This window comes from Ambystoma mexicanum, chromosome 11 (genome assembly GCF_040938575.1).
Source record: "Ambystoma mexicanum isolate Mex_15411 chromosome 11, UKY_AmexF1_1, whole genome shotgun sequence".
NCBI classification, from domain to species: domain Eukaryota; kingdom Metazoa; phylum Chordata; class Amphibia; order Caudata; family Ambystomatidae; genus Ambystoma; species Ambystoma mexicanum.
Genome location: NC_090934.1, coordinates 954,761,019 through 954,777,139, shown reverse-complemented (window position 1 = coordinate 954,777,139; position 16,121 = coordinate 954,761,019).

Genomic DNA, 16,121 nt, shown 5'->3' with positions numbered 1-16,121 from the left:
AGCATATGAGCCTGGCGCCTATGGCGCCAGGACTGACCCCTTCTATGAGCCTGGTGCCTACGGCGCCAGGACTGTACCCAGATAGCCCCTAGCCGGGGCTGCTGGGCTTTTCCTAAGCATCTGGATGCCTGCTCCCGGGACTGATGGGCTTGGTCCGGAGGCCCGGGGGTAGGCATCATGACAGCACTCCCCTCCAAGGCCCCTCCTAAATCGTTCTTCCTCTTGGCCCTGGTTTGTCTGTGAAGTTCCGATGGAATATTTTCACCAATCGAGGTGCATGAACGTGGTCACTAGGCTCCCATGACCTTTCTTGTGGTCCGTAACCTTTCCAGTCAATTAAATAAAAAAGTCTTTAGTTCACTATCTTAGAGTCCAAGATATTTTTAACTTCAAATTCGGGTTCCCCATCTATTAGGATGGGGTGAGGTGGTTTGGTTAATCTTGTCCCGGTTTGAACTGGTTTCAGAAGTGAAACGTGAAAGACGGGATGGATTCGCATGTTAGAAGGTAATTCCAATTTGACGGCCACCGGGTTGATAATGGCCTTAATAGTGTAAGGTCCCAAATATCTAGGATTAAAGGTCCGAGTGTCTTTTAGGGGTATGTGTTTTGTAGCCAGCCAAACTTGATCCCCAATCTGGTATTGTGGGGCATCACTCCTATGTTGGTCAGCTTTTTTTTTTGTATTTTTGTTTTGCTTGTCTTAAATGTTCTGTTGACTCCTTGAAGGCTTGTGTAATAGAGTGCAGATGATTCACCGCAGGCATTTCTAGGTGTTGGGGCGAATCGAGTTCTGAAGTTCGAGGATGATGCCCATATATGGTATAAAAGGGGCTTTGTCCGGTTCCTGAATGTACAGAGTTGTGGTATGCGTATTTGTAAATCCACAAAATATCCTTCCAATTGCCTTCGTTTTGGTGTAGCATGCAACGTAGGTATTGCTCAAGAGTCTTGTTGGATCTCTCCGTCTGACCATCGGTCTGGGGATGGTGACTGGTAGATAACCTCACGTCGATTTGCGCTAATTGACAGCATTTCCTCCAAAATTGCGAAATGAATTGACTACTTCGGTCTGAGACCAATACGGAAGGGAATCCATGTAGTCGAACAATATTTTCAAGAAATTCCTTGGCCAAAATCGAAGCAGAAGGTAATCTCTTCAAAGGAATAAAGTGGGCCATCTTGGAAAAAAGATCCACTACAACTAGAATGGTGTTAAATCCACTACATGGAGGCAGATCAGTAATGAAGTCTAGGGACAAAGTGTGCCATGGTGTAGGTGGAATATCCAAAGGTTGTAAAAGACCGGCTGGTCTTTTCTTCAGGCTTTTGTTTTGGGCACAGATCCCACAAGATAGCACAAATGACTTTAAGTCTTTTCGCCAGGTGGGCCACCAAAATTGTCTCTTAATTTTAGCTTCAGTTTTTGCGACTCCTGGATGTATTTCAATCAGCGCATCGTGCTAATTGGAGATAACCAATTCTTGTAGTTCCTTGTGTGGTTGAATAGATGACCTTGATAGGAAGGTAGGTGTAACGCTCACCTGATTCCCGTAGAGGCGCCGGTCTTGACTGGGCGTATACCGTATCTTCAAAGGTGATGTGTAACACACGGCTGGCTCTTTGGGCTGGACCTCTGTGCACTGTATGTCTGACTCGAAGGGTAAGATGTCTGCAGATAGAAAATATGGGATTAAGGAACTGGGTTATTGAATGTCTCTCTCTTCTTCCCTTTCTCTTCTCCTGTAGAACCCCAAAGGTTAACGCTCTCACCTTAGGTAAGTGAACGCCGTGCTCTCCATCTGCCTCAGGGCAGGGTGCTGTAACCAGTTTCTTCACTGGATAAGGGGAGCAGGCCTCTTGACTTCAGAGGACTGCTGTCCGTCGTTTACTGCACGAACGGTAAGTTTCGAGTAGTTCTAATGTCTTTAAAGTCTTTAGTAATGATGTTTCTTGTTTTGCAGGGTTCCGGCGATGGCGGATGACGGGCTGAAGTGAGTTGAAGATGGAGCCCGTGTGATGAATAGAAGTGCCTGGAAGCACGTAAGTAAGCGCTTGTTGCCTGCTTCACGATGCGCTCTAACTGTCTTTTTATTTTGCAGGTACAAGTTCGGAGCGGCTGCAGGGTGCCGGAATACCCACTGGGTTAGATGTGGAAAGGAGTAATGGCACGTGAGTATTAAAGTTCCCCAATGTCTTTAAACGCACCTTGTTTTGTCTTTCAGATGCGGGATGCAGCGCCGAAGGCCTCCGGAGCGTGCGAAGAGTTGGTAAGCTTTTGTCTTTCAGATGCCGGAATGCAGCGCGAGGCGTTGGTGACAGCCGATGGACCAGGTAAGTGAAGAGCTGTCACTGAAGACCGTAATGCTAACCTGTTCTTTCTTGTCTTTATAGGTGTTGCTGAAGACTGGATTCAGGATGGTAAGCCTTTTTCCTTAGGCCCAGGATCAGATGCAGAAGACACGATGAGCGTTCTGCTGCAGAGGATGCAGAATAACGCAAAGCAAGATTCATCCATCGGGTGTGGTTTAAATAGCCTCCTGTAGTGCTTAGGTGTCTCCTTCCACAGCCACGCCTAGGTAAGAAAAGAGTTCCTGCTTTCCAGAAGAGTTCCAGTGTTCTGAATCTAGGGAGTGGCTCCTGCCCCACCCAACAGGAAAAGTAGTTCCAAACAGAAGAGGATCAGAGGCTCAACTGGCAGGCAAGTAAGCAGCATGGTCTGCTGCAGGTAAGTCCACCCAAGCATTATGAGCCCGGCGCTTCCAGCGCTGGGACTGGGCATATTTATGAGCCTGGTGCCACTGGCGCCAGGACTGGGTCCAAAAGGTCCCAATTGGGACTGGTTGGCACTCGGAACCTGGGTTATGGATCTGCTTCCAAGGGAGTTGGGAAAACCCTGACCTTTTGGAAGCAGAGATCATGACAGTAGGTCATTGGTGACTGAATAATCTTGGCCTTTCTTTACCCAGTCCTGTAGGGCTGCTGGATCGAAAAGTTGCTTGATTTTTAGATTAATATCTTCTAGAGTCTGTAAAGTAGTTATGCCAAGAATTCTTTCTTCTGAAACTATAGGTACCGGTTCTGGGTTCGAGTATGCTTCTCCCATTCCTATTCGGGATAAGGCATCTGCCTTGCCATTTTTACAGCCTGGTTGATAAGTGATCACAAAATCAAATTCTGCAAAGAATAATGCCCACCTAAGTTGACGTGATGATTGGGCCTTGGCTGTCTTCAAATATTGCAAATTCCTGTGATCGGTGATTACAGTGATGGTATGCCTGGCGCCGAGAAGATAAACCGCCAAGCCTTGAAGGCAGATTTGATGGCCAATAACTCTTTATCAGTAATTGCATAGTTTAATTCGGGCGGCGAGTATTTTCTGGACCAGAATGCTACTGGATGAAGTTGGCCGGTTTCAGGATCCTTCTGAGACAGGACCGCTCCCATGGCTAAACTGGATGCATCCGTTTCAACTACGTATGAAAGCTCGGGGCGTGGGTGCTTTAAGACAGGTGCAGACGTGAATTTCAATTTTAGATCTTGGAAGGCTCTTTCAGCTTCTTCGGTCCACAAGAAGCGCTTGTTCTTTTGCAAGAGTGCTGTGATGGGATGTACAATATGTGAGACTTCAGGGATAAATCTTCGGTAGAAATTAGTGAAGCCAAGCATGCTTTGTACTCCTTTGACTGAACTGGGTGACGGCCATTTGAGAATGGCGTCCACCTTCCGAGAGTCCATTCGGACTCCTTTTGGGGTAAGGATAAATCCAAGAAATTCGACTTCTGTAGAGTGAAAGACACATTTTTCCAATTTTGCATTTAACTTGTGCTGGCGTAATTTCTCAAGGACTGCACGAACGTGCTTAACATGGTCTGATTTTGAGGAGGAGTACACTAGAATATCGTCTATGTATACGACAACACAGACGTCAATGAGTTCACGAAAGACATCGTTCATAAAATACTGGAAGGCTGCAGGTGCATTGCACAACCCGAAAGGCATCACCTGATATTCGAATAATCCGTACTTGGTGCGAAAGGCAGTCTTCCATTCATCGCCTTTCTTCACACGTACCAGATGATATGCCCCTCAGAGATCTAACTTAGTGTAGATACAAGCATCCTTAACTTGGTCCAGTAATTCAGGGATCAGAGGCAATGGGTATCGTTTTTTTACCTTAATTTGGTTTAATGCGCGGTAATCCATACACGTTCTAAGGTCACCTTCCTTTTTAGGCATGAAGAATAGAGCTGAGGATGCAGGAGACTTGGATGGGCGAATGAAGCCATTAGCAAGGTATTGGTCCAAGTATTGCCGTAGGTGAAGGTTTTCGGGCTCCGTAAGGGCGTAGATCCTGCTGCATGGGTGTTGTGCACCGGCTAAGAGATCGATTTAACAATCGTAAGATCTGTGAGGTGGTAAGGTGTTTGCCTGTTCTTTCTGAAAAACATCCTGGAAATCTTGATTTTCCTGGGGTAACTGCACAACTGGATTAGTGACTGTGGCCAGGCCTTGGTTCAAGGTTTTTTCCTGGTAACAGGTGTGTGCACAATCTGGGAAGGTCACTCTCTTCTCTCGCCATTCGATACAAGGATTATGTGTTTCCAAGCATGGCATTCCCAGAATTATTTGGAATTGCAGAGCCTTGATTAGGTCAAACACAATACTTTCTCGATGCCCATCTTGACCCGACAGTGTCATCTCTGTAGTGGAATGAGTTACTGGCCCAGAGGCATTTTCAGTTCCATCGACGGTAGTGATGACGTCTGTAGTGGTCCTTTTGCAAAGAGATAGGTTCATCCTTGAAGCCAGTTCGTGGTCCATGTAGTTTCCTATGGCCCCACTATCAATGTACGCTCTTACTGCGTGCATACGTGATGGCTGCCTTGGATCTATAAGGACCATTGGTATGATTAGATGCGAGGTCTGAGTGTCCTTCTTTAAGCTCGGCAAGCGGACCTCTACGCTTGTCGGGCGTGGTCGTTTCCCGAATCAGACTCTGTATGGTTTTTGTCCGCAACTCCTACCACCTTTTTGGGTGGTTTTACCGGGCAATCCCGTAGAAAATGGCCCGAGGTTCCACAGTACAGACATAAGTACAATTGCCGTCTTTTTTCTCTTTCCTTCTGAGTTAAAGGTCCTTTAACCCCCCTGATCTGCATGGGTTCTCGTGCATCTGTTCCTTTGGGGGTAATGTTGGGTTTAACCAACACTCGCTTCTCGAACCTAGCTCAATCAGCCTTTCTATTGTGAAGTCGGTGATCTATCTGGACCACTAAGTCTATATATTCAGCGCACTCCTGAGTTGGGTTCACAACTTGAGCCACAACATCTTTGAGTTCTCCTCGCAGCCCACGATGGAATAATGTAATTTGTTTTACCTCGGGCCATCCGGTTTCCACCACCAACCTATTGAAGGTAGTGATATAGGTTAGCAGATCCTGGTTACCCTGTCGCAGGGACAAGAGTTCGTTATCCAGGGCCTGTCCCTGTGAATGTCGGGCGAATAGTCTTTCCATGCTCATTTGAAAACCCTGAAAATCCCGAAGAAGAGGGTCATCCTGGTTGACTAGTGGAATTGACCAATCAGCTGCGCTGCCACTGAGGTATGATAGTACAAAGGCTACTTTGGCTTGGTCGTTTGGAAAGGCTCCAGGTCTGCATAAAAAGTGCAGGCGGCATTGGTTCATAAACACGGCAAACCTTTTGGGGTCCCCAGCAAAGCGTTCGGGTGGAGCTAAAGGAATAGTTCCTGGTAGAATTACTTGCACAGGGTTGCTTGATGAAACAGGAGTTGGGTTTCCCCCCGAGTCCAGATAGGGGTGTTTGCCCAGCCTGGCTTTGCAGTAGTTGTCTAGCAAGGTCATCAGTGCGCTCCTTTGATATAATCAGTTCTCTCCTAAGGGCATTAGTTTCTTGGCGGGCGGAATGTACTTCAGCCCTAAGTTCCCCTAATAATTGGGCCAATTGGTCAGTTTCAGAGGTCTCCATAACGCCCGGGTGGGAATTTGTAGGGAGGCTTCGCGTTCTGTTACGCTCACCTGGCTCCCACAGGGGCGTTGATCGGAACTGGACAGCTGCGGTCTCCACCAACGTGACGCGTAGTGCAGAGATGACAGATTGGACTGGCCCGCCTAATTTTGTCTGCTTGATCCGTAGAAGTATTTTCCTGAAAGTGGAGAAAGGGAATTAGCCACCCGTGGATTTGAGTGATAACACCCCACTGTTCTTCCCACTAATCACCTCCGATATCTCCTTTCATAGTCTCACCTTATGTTTATAAAAGATGAGCTCTCTATCCTGCGTGGAATGCAGGGGGTGCGTAGATAACCAGTTACTTCACTGGTCCGAAGGAGTTGGGAGAGTTCCAGACCAATATTGACTCTGAGGTCCCTGGCGAGGAACCGTAAGTATATAGTTCGTAAGTGTTCAAAAATGTCTGATATTCACTCTTGTCCGATTCCTTTTATCTTGCAGGTTGACCCAATAGAAGATTGCCTCATGGCAGCTGGTAGCGTTCAGGTAAGAGTCTGTATTACCCAACACTGTCCGGTAAATGACACCTGTGTTTAATCTGTTGCTTTCCCTCCTTTTACAGGTGCGGCGTGAGAAATTATGACGTCTTGATGAATAATGCCTCCGGCGGTAAAATCAGGTAAGTCTATGGTGGTAAACAGATTGTCTTTGTTTATTCTCTCGGCTCACCTTTCTGTTCTTTTGTTCCCCTTAGATGCCGGAGTTCGGCGAAGATGAGATGGAGACTGCGCCGGACCGTGGAGATGAAAAAGGCCTCCGGCGGTAAAATCAGGTAAGTCTATGATGGTAACAGAGATTGCCTTTGTTTATTCTCTCGGCTCACCTTGCTGTTCTTTTGTCCCCCTTAGGTGCCGGAGTTCAGCGAAGATGTGATGGAGACTGCGGCGGATCGTGGAGGTGCTGCGAAGGTTGGTGAGAATAGCGCGGCGCTCCAGCGGGCGATGCGACGCGTATAGAATTAATGTCTCTTTCCCTGTTTGAAGGCGCGATGGATCCGGAATCAGGGGAGAAATAGAAGTCATGTTCTTGTTCTAATCTTTCCTCCTTCTTTCTAGGAGCTCCAGACTCGAGGCGGGCGTGGCAGAAGGCTGGAGGCTGACTTGCAGGCACGGTGAGCGTTACGCTGCTGGATGCAGAATAACGCGAAGCGTGTGCTGCTCTTCGGGCTTGGTTTAAATAGCCTTCAAAGTAATCCCAGGTAAGAAGTTCCAAAAAGACCACACCCGAGTAAGAAAATAGTCCCTGAAGTAAAGTAGTTCCCTTCAGGCTTCACGTTGGCTTGGATTCTTAGCAGCATGGTCTGCATGAGGTAAGTGTAAGCATATGAGCCTGGCGTCTATGGCGCCAGGACTGACCCCTTCTATGAGCCTGGTGCCTACAGCGCCAGGACTGTACCCAGGGCTGCTGGGCTTTTCCTAAGCATCTGGATGCCTGCTCCCGGGACTGATGGGCCTGGTCCGGATGCCCGGGGGTAGGCATCATGACACCAGCCCCCAACACAGGTCTTTAAGTTAAGGGAGGTCTGAAATCCAAAATTCCACAATCATCCCAAATCAAACTGGGTTTATTTCAAAGCAAACGTGTAAGAAAAAAAACAGTTGCCATATGCATTTGTACAAATCTGTATACCCAACTGCTAGCCTTTTAAGTGTGCAGGAAAATCGAGGTTGCATAGCACTGCATATGTACATTGATTTTGTTAATTGATTAGTTTTGGTTATTTCTAGAATTGTAATCTAGATAAATTAAAGTACTGTGATCTGTGTTTTTCCCAATCAGCTTGCGTGATTTATTAATGTAAAAAGAAGTTTAAGTGTGAACCACATAGAAGGTGGCGTTTGTAGTTTTGGTGTGATTTTCATTTTTTATCATTCAAATAAATACAAATATATTTACTGTATTCCGGCATGGTTCATGGCTCATTGGTAGCTCAGGGGAGGGATACAAGGTATATTAGATGAATCAGAAATAGGATTAGATGAATCAGAAATAGGGCGGAACAAAGACATTACGTTAAACAGTTTGCTGTGTGACACCTTGATTGGGGCGGGAAGGAACTCCTCGTGTTGAGGGTGGCCTCTCAATAAACTGTTACATGAGCACTGCACTGGAGTAAGATTTCCTCCCATAGGATTCCCAAATGTTGGCCTCTTTACAAACATGTCTAGCTCATTGAGAAGATGTAGACTGAGCAGAAGAGGGTTCAGCATACACTGAGGCAACCACTAACATGAAGCATTGGCATTGCGGTTGGGACAGCAAGGACATACGGTACCTTGTATTTTTTCTTGTTGGTGGGCTCTCGTCAGTGTGGATTTTACCAGTTCTTGGAAGTCACTGCCAGTACATCTTTTTTCAGGGAGATGCCTAACAACCCAGCAAACTGCCTGTCAATATGCTTGGCCAGAACAGCACTCTCATGCTGAAACTCAAGAGGGGACTGGTGGTGGTTAACAAGAAAGGATGCAGCCCCATATGTTCTGTTATTGAATGATCTTTATGAAGATGGAAAGTCGTCCACTTCCTCTTCATTCATATCATAAGGGCCTTTAGGGGGCTGAGGCTACTAACCCAGAGCCCTCCCTGAGTCCACCAGATCTGATTTAGCTAAAGATGGGATTATGTCCACTGACTGGGGGAGTAGTGGGTGCAGGAGGCACTATTGATTTACTGGAATCTGTGTCTTGTCTACTTGCAGAGTGGGAGGACGTGGCTAGAGGGAGGATTTGGAGACCCCACTGGCAAGTTTGATGGTTCCATGTGATAATATCGCCGCAAAAATATCGCCATAAAAAAATTTCGCCATATTTTTGCGGCGATATTACCGCATGGAACCTGCGGGGGACACCCCCGCAACCGCCATATATTTTAAAAGGGAGCAGGGGACACCCCCGCAACACTCCACATCCATTTACCCCATAAATTATCCCCACCAAAAATATCGCCTATGGCCGTTCCCGACGGCGATATGTACGGCGATATTATTGGTGGGGATAATATTACCTGATACCAGTTTGATGGGGGAGAAGAGGGCATGTGCTCCTTTATCAAAGTTTAGGAGCCCTTTATTTGTTCTGATCTCATGATGCCTATCAAATTGTCAAAATCATAGCTCACCAGCTTGGTTTGTGCTATGAGATTGTCCTAAAGTAGATGCTGATGAGGGGTCCAGATTGACATAGATCCACAGAACGTGGTCTATTGGGGCTGACCATGAATCTGAGTACCTCAGAGAGGAAGAGGATTGTAGGTAGGCCATGCACCACATTGTTTGTACCGAAGAAAATTTGACAATTGGTGCAAAATCATGCAGAGAAAGGTGGGGACAGCCTAACTGGTTCTTATCTCTCGACATCCCCTTGCACCTGTCACTATCTCTGATGGTTAGGACCCACATGAAGAGAGACCAGACTGCATGGCTTTGTCACCAGTATCCCCTGCACGCCTGGCCAATGTGACTGAGGCAGAAGGATGCTGCTTCTCAAGGGCGCATTGGGAAGCTAGTGTCCGTCGCACATCCCTTTGGGGTAGGGAACCCTCGGAAAATTGCCTGGTAATAGCCCTTTGGACCTCAAAGCAAGCCCCAGTAAACTGTGCCCTTGGAGTGCGCTGACATGGGCTGCTGCATATGAAGGCACCCCCTTGTCCCGGAGCACGCTGGCCGGCTGCAGCCCAGAATGATTTGGGTGGGAGGGGTCCCCAGGATGGGAAGGGCGGCTCACCAAATGATCTTCATGAGCCCCCGAAACAAGTAACAACAGAGAAGACAATCCCCCTACATTATAGAGATGAGAGGAGTACTCACAACCCTGACGTGGCCTTCCATTTGGCGAAGTCCTTGGTCTGAACCAGAGGTCACATGAAAATAATTAACTCCAGCATTGCAATTTGTATTACATGGTTTTGGGTTTAGCATATTACAGGCTGCGCAAGTGTTTCAGTGTTGCTCAAGTACTCTCCTCGTTTTACAGCCAGTGTCATCATACTGAGTCTGCTTCTCATAACATTTGCCATTTTCTGACCGCAAACAGCCTGGTATGTCTATATAAGCAGTTTGTAGAGCGCTCGCTTGCCTCCAAGAGGCCTCTTGGCGTTGGCCGAGTTAAGGTGGGCAAGCCATACAGGAAATGTCAAGGAGGGTTCCCGTTAAGGAGAAAACATGGGAAATAAAGCATCAGAAAGTATTTAGGAGTATCCTGAAAGCCCATTAATAGGCATAAAGAGGTTCTGAAATATGTAATAAAGTTCGGAACTGAAGATCCTGCATCTTACACAGAATTTCAGGCAGGAAATTCCATGTGCGGGTCACTTTTCCAGGAAAAGCTCTACCCTCAGGGGGGAAGACCGCTAATCCTCCCTCAGCCACAGCTGTCCGGCAGACCCAGCACTACCTTTGTGCTCCGGCCAACGCCGCTCCAGGTCCAGGTCCGGGGCCGCGCTCAGCTGTTCGGCAGCCCCTTTTTGCAGCCAACTTGACCGCACGCTCCTCAGAGCGGGCTGCTGAGGCCACAACAGCCACACACTTCCGGCTCCCATGCGGGCACCAGGCGCCCTGCATCCACAAACGCGGTCCCTGGGCCACCCGCAGAGCCACATCCACACCAGCGGCCAACGCCACTCTGCGCATGCGGGCTCCATCCCTTGTCGCCATTGTTGAGGAGGTTGCTCCGGATCACCGGGAAGCCCCCATACTCACGTCGGGGTCAACCGACGGGGCACATGGTGCGGCGCCCGGCGCACAGCGGCCCCGGCTCTGGGGGCACCCAGGCCGGGGTCACCACATTTGCCATGTTCACATGGTAGTGGGATCACCCAGGGACGGCGTGGCCCGGCAGGATCACTGTCCATGAGCTGGGCCCCGACCTTGGACCCAGCTAACACGGTGCAGCACTAGCACGGTGCGTACAAAGAACGACACCGGAGCCTCTGATGGAGTGACTGCCGAGCCGGAAGCGGCTTGGTACTTTTATTATGTTGGTCACGTGGCTATGTTGGTCCATGACAACATCCTGGGAGCTACCATGCTCCCAGGAGGGGCACCATGCAACACTGCAGTCCCTCCTCCCCCCGCCTCCCCAAAGGCACAGAACAAAACTGAAATCTGGGTCCCCAAGGTGCCAGACTCGACAACCCATAATTATTCAAGGGTAGCGGTGTGTGAGGGTCTTACCCAGTAAATGATTGGGGCTCCTCTGATCCTGGTGTTCGTTCAGGAGAAGCTCTGATATTCAGGAAGACTGGCATAACTAGTGAGAGAAGTATGTTCCTTCACTTCCTTATTTTCTTTTCCAGCCACACCTGAGTCAGGTTAATTTGGCAGGCAGCAGCCAATAAGCAAAGGGCTTATTCCGCTTCTGCAGCAACAGGGCCGTGTGCTACTGCATAGAGAAGTTAGCTAATTATGGTGGTGGCACTTTAAGAGAGATGTGACAGAGTGACGTACCTCCGCCACATCAATAAATGGGGCGTCACTGCATCTGCACGTCAGTGCACATGCAGTCCTGGACCAGCTACATGTGTCCCTAGGTCCGGGGCTACCGCATGAGCAGGCCTTGAGGCCTACAAAAATGGCGACAAGGAGGTCGCTGTTAAGGAACCATGTGCTTGGGCATGCAGCAGTGTTCTCCGATGCTTGCTGGTGTCCCTAGCAACGACCGGAGATACTCATCGGCAGCAGTGCCATCACGCGTACAGAGGTAAGGCATACCCTGTACCGCCTGCCAATTAGATGTTGCAGCTCCCCCCTTGGGAGTGCACGTGCACCTCTAGGTTCAATTTTTGGATTGCATGTATGGAGCAAACTTCCAGAAGAAAAAAAATAATGTTATTTTCTCTTTCTGTCAAAATATTTTTTTACTCCTCATCAGTAAGCCATATTGGCCACTTCTGGCCCTGTTGAAGTCTCCCAGTGGGAGGTGGCTTAATATTTGGCAGTGGACCCACCGCTCTCTGCCTGTGGAAGGAGGGCACGTGCTGCAGAGTTGCGGCCCTCGATTTGTGGGGTGCTTATGCGCGCAAGAGGCAGCTGATCTGCTGGCGACGGCAGAATCATGGCTGGAGGCCAAGTAAATGTGCCTTCGGTGGCTGCGGCAGACCCTGCAGGGTGCAAATTCCCAGACAGCACAGTTCACTGGCGCTTATGCCAGAATTTGATGTGTCCGGTGCACCATCCAGTCTAGGCCCAAGGTGGAACCTGTGAATAGAGTGCATAGAAATGTACTTTAGAGCCATGGGTGAGGTGAACGACCAGGCTGTAACGCTCACCTGGCTCCCACGGAGGCGCTGGTCTGGGTTGCTGTGGCCTCTTCAAGCGTGATGCACAGAATTCGGACCACCGATTGAGCAGGACCCCCAAATCTTGCTTGTCTGGCCCGTAGGAATATCCTTCTGCAGATGAGAAAGGGGATTAACTGTCTGCTGAATAATGTGCTTGCTCCCCCCTTTCCCCCTTCGTTCTCCTCTGACTTCCTCCAAAACCCCCGGTTTAAGCTCACCTTATGGTTTGGAAGGATGAACTCTCCATCCTGCTTCTGGTGCAGGGGCGCGCGTTCGTCCAGTTGCTTCACTGGTTTTCAGAATGGCGCTGGCAAATCCACTTGACTTTACTGAGCGATACGCCGTAAGTATGAAGATGCAAAAGTTCAAGTGTAAGCCTCCTTTTATGTTGTCTTTTTCTGTCCTTTATTTCAGGTGCAGAAAAAAGGCGATGCGTTGAGGGATTAAATTGCCAGGGTAAAATCAGGTGAGTCAGTGATGAGGGTGACCCCTCTAAATGTCTTTATTATTCACCAGTAATGTCTTTTGTCCTTTCCCCATAGGGGCCGGGGTGCGGTACCTGCCAGAGATGTGGCGCCGACCCGAGATGTGGAATGGCTCACCAAGAATAGCCGGTAAGTAATATGGCTGAAAATCCGGCTTTCCTCTTGTGTTCCCTTGCTCACCTTTTGTCTCTTCTTCTCTCCCTTAGGTGCGGTGCAGAGATGTGGCGACCGGCACTGAGAGCCGCGATGGAGCCGGGCGGCGTCTCGGGAACAGGTGAGTGAAGCGCGGCGCTGCATTGAGCAACGCGGTGCTTTTAAATGGAAGTCTTCCTTCAGGAATGCTGGCGTGAAGATTCCGGATGGAGGTAAGAAAGTTGAAATAGTTCTTGGTTTTCACCTTTCTCTTCTCTTATTCCCTTACAGGTGTTCCAGGTTTGAGGCGGGCGTGGCTGGAGTCCAGGTGCAGGAGCAGAAACGGTGAGCGTTCAGCTGCTGGGATGCAGAACAACGCGAAGCACGTGTGGCTGTCTGGGTGTGGCTTAAATAGCCTTGGAAGAAGTTCCAGGTGAGTATTCTTCCACAGCCCCACCCAAGTAACAAAATAGTTCCTTCAGAAAAATAGTCCCTCCTAAGCCTCATTTGGCTTGGTTCTTCATGCAGCATGGTCTGCATCAGGTGAGTGTGCAGCATGGTCTGCTTCAGGTAAGTGCACCAAACACTTCCCTTTATGAGCCTGGCGCCTATGGCGCCAGTACTGATGTCCTACATGAGCCTGGCGCCAACGGCACCAGGACAGAGTCCAAAGAGCCCCTATAAAGGGCCGCTGGGCTTTTACCCAGGGGCGTGATGCCTGCTCCCGGAGGTGCTGGGCCTGTCCTGGTGCTCCGGGGTAGGCATCATGACACAGGCAAAGATGTCAACGATGGTCTATGCTGCAGGTCCAGCAGTGCACACATTTTTAAGACGCTAAGGCCAGTCGATGACTCCAACATGGCAGCGAAAAACACTTGGAGAGAGTATTTCATAGCACTCGTCAATTTGGTCTATGAAAGATTTGTTATGTGCACATAAACGCCTCTGCACAGAAGGATGATGAAGCACTTGATACTTTCCATGGCAGACTTAGGCAGCAGGCATCCACGTGTGTGTGGGACGATGAAGATAGTATGGTACGCCAGAGGTTGAATCAAGGCTTTGTATCAGGGGCAAGTTGCGACGCCAGGTGCTGAGGGAAGCAGGTTTAACCCTGGCATGCATTCTGGAGATGGGCCTCTCCCATGGGTTAGCAGACACAAGAGTGTCTAAGATGGATGTAGACATACAGACTCTGTAGATTGATGATGTGTGTTACTGGAGGTCATAAAGAGGTCAGGATGGCACTGAGTAGTGTGGGTCCTTGCAAGGATATAGGACCGGAAACATCATCGCTGTGCCTGCAGTGTGGGTAAGATCTTCTACACGTGAATGAATGTCCAGTGAAGGTACAGGCGTGCCGAAGGTGTAGCAATCCCAACCATTTTGTGCGAATGTGCCAAGCTCCAGTACATGTGCTAATGCCCAGGGGCCCTGTCAGGATGGGTTCATTTGGCCAGAGGAGTCTAATGCGAACTAAAGGCAAATAAGAGGAGGCAACCGAGATGCGTGATCAGTGTCAATGGGTCTGAGGTGCCTGTGTTGGTCGAAAATGTTGAGCATAGAATTAACATCATTAAAGCATGATTTTTTTTGTCACAGATGTCAGCGAAAATGTCTGCGGCAGAGGCGTTGAAGATTCTGAGATTTACCTATGGGGTTTATGTGGAGGGCATTCAGGCTGTTCTAGAAAAGTTTGCAGATGTGTTTGTTGGAATTGGGAAGCTGGTGGTTGAACCTGTGAAGCTTCACATAGACGACTCCATCTGTCCTGTGGCCCTAAAACATGCAAGGATCCTGTTTCATCTGAGAGAACAGCTCGACAAAGAATTGGACCACCTGGTTCAGCTCAACATTATTGAGAAAGTGGAAGGAGCGACTCTGCGGGTTGAAAGAGAACGACACTTGACGCCCACCATTGATGATATTGTAGCGGACCTATAGGGGGCGTAATTCTTCTCTAAACTCAACTTGAGGGTAGGATATCACCAAGTAGTCCTGCACCCTGAGTCGAGGTACATTACAACATTCACCACACACAGGGGCCTCTACCACTACAAACAGCTCTGTTTTGGGGTCTCGTCAGCGGCCAAGGTTTTTCAGAACATCATTAGAGGGGTGTTGGATGACGTGGACATAGTTTTAAATATCAGTGATGACATTCTGGTCTTTGCGAAATTGGAAATGGAACAGATAGAGAGATTAGAGAAAAACCTGGGAAGAATCAAATTGCTTGTTTTCACGCTACATAAGGACAAGTGTAAATTCTTCTGGAAAATAATTTACTTCTTTGGAGTCCTGTTACAGGAAGGGGGTGTGTCGCCAGACCCGGGAAAAGTGAAGGACATCAGGAAGCAAAACCTCCCGAGATGGTGTCGGAAGTTCATAGCTTCTTCAGAATGGTGACATACTGTAGGCGATTCATTAAGAACACTGGCCACGCTGTCGGAGTCCTTATGGAACTTAACCAAGAAGAACACAGTGTGCCAATGGAGCTCACTGGAACAGGCAGCATTTGACGATATCAAGGAAGCTCTCACAGCAAATGGCACCATCCGACCCTGGCATCTGCGATTGTGGAGAATGCAAGCCTTTTTGGGTTGGGTGCAGTACTGACTCGGCATGATTCAAGTGGAAACGTGAGACCGGTGGCATTTGCAAGCAGAACCCTATCTGAGACAGAACAACAATACTCCCAAGTAGAGAGAGAGTCTCTAGCAGTGCTCTGGGGGTGCTGGCATTTCCGTTTGTACATTCTGGGGAAACTGGTAACTGTGGGCACTGACCACAAACCCCTTATACCGATCATGGCTGGATCATCGTCAAAACCACCTGCCCGTATTGAGCGGGGGATGCTTGTCCTGTTGGAGTATGGGGTGTGTTTGGTCTATCGCCCTGGGTCAAATAATGCTGCAGACTATCTCTGGAGACATTTGCTGGGGAAAGACACTGAGGAAGCTGAGGCGGAGGAGTTTGTCCAGTTGGTAATTGAATCAGCTACTGCAAAATCCATGTCAGTGCAGGCCTTGGCTGCTGCATCGGGTGTGGACGAGTGTTTCCGCCACCTCCATGAAGCATTGCACAAGGGGGAATGAAAAGGTATCCTGATAGGGCTGAGTAAACAGACTCAGGATGCCTGCGTGATGCTTGAACAGTTGTGGAAGGTCAGGGACGAACTATCCTTCACCAATT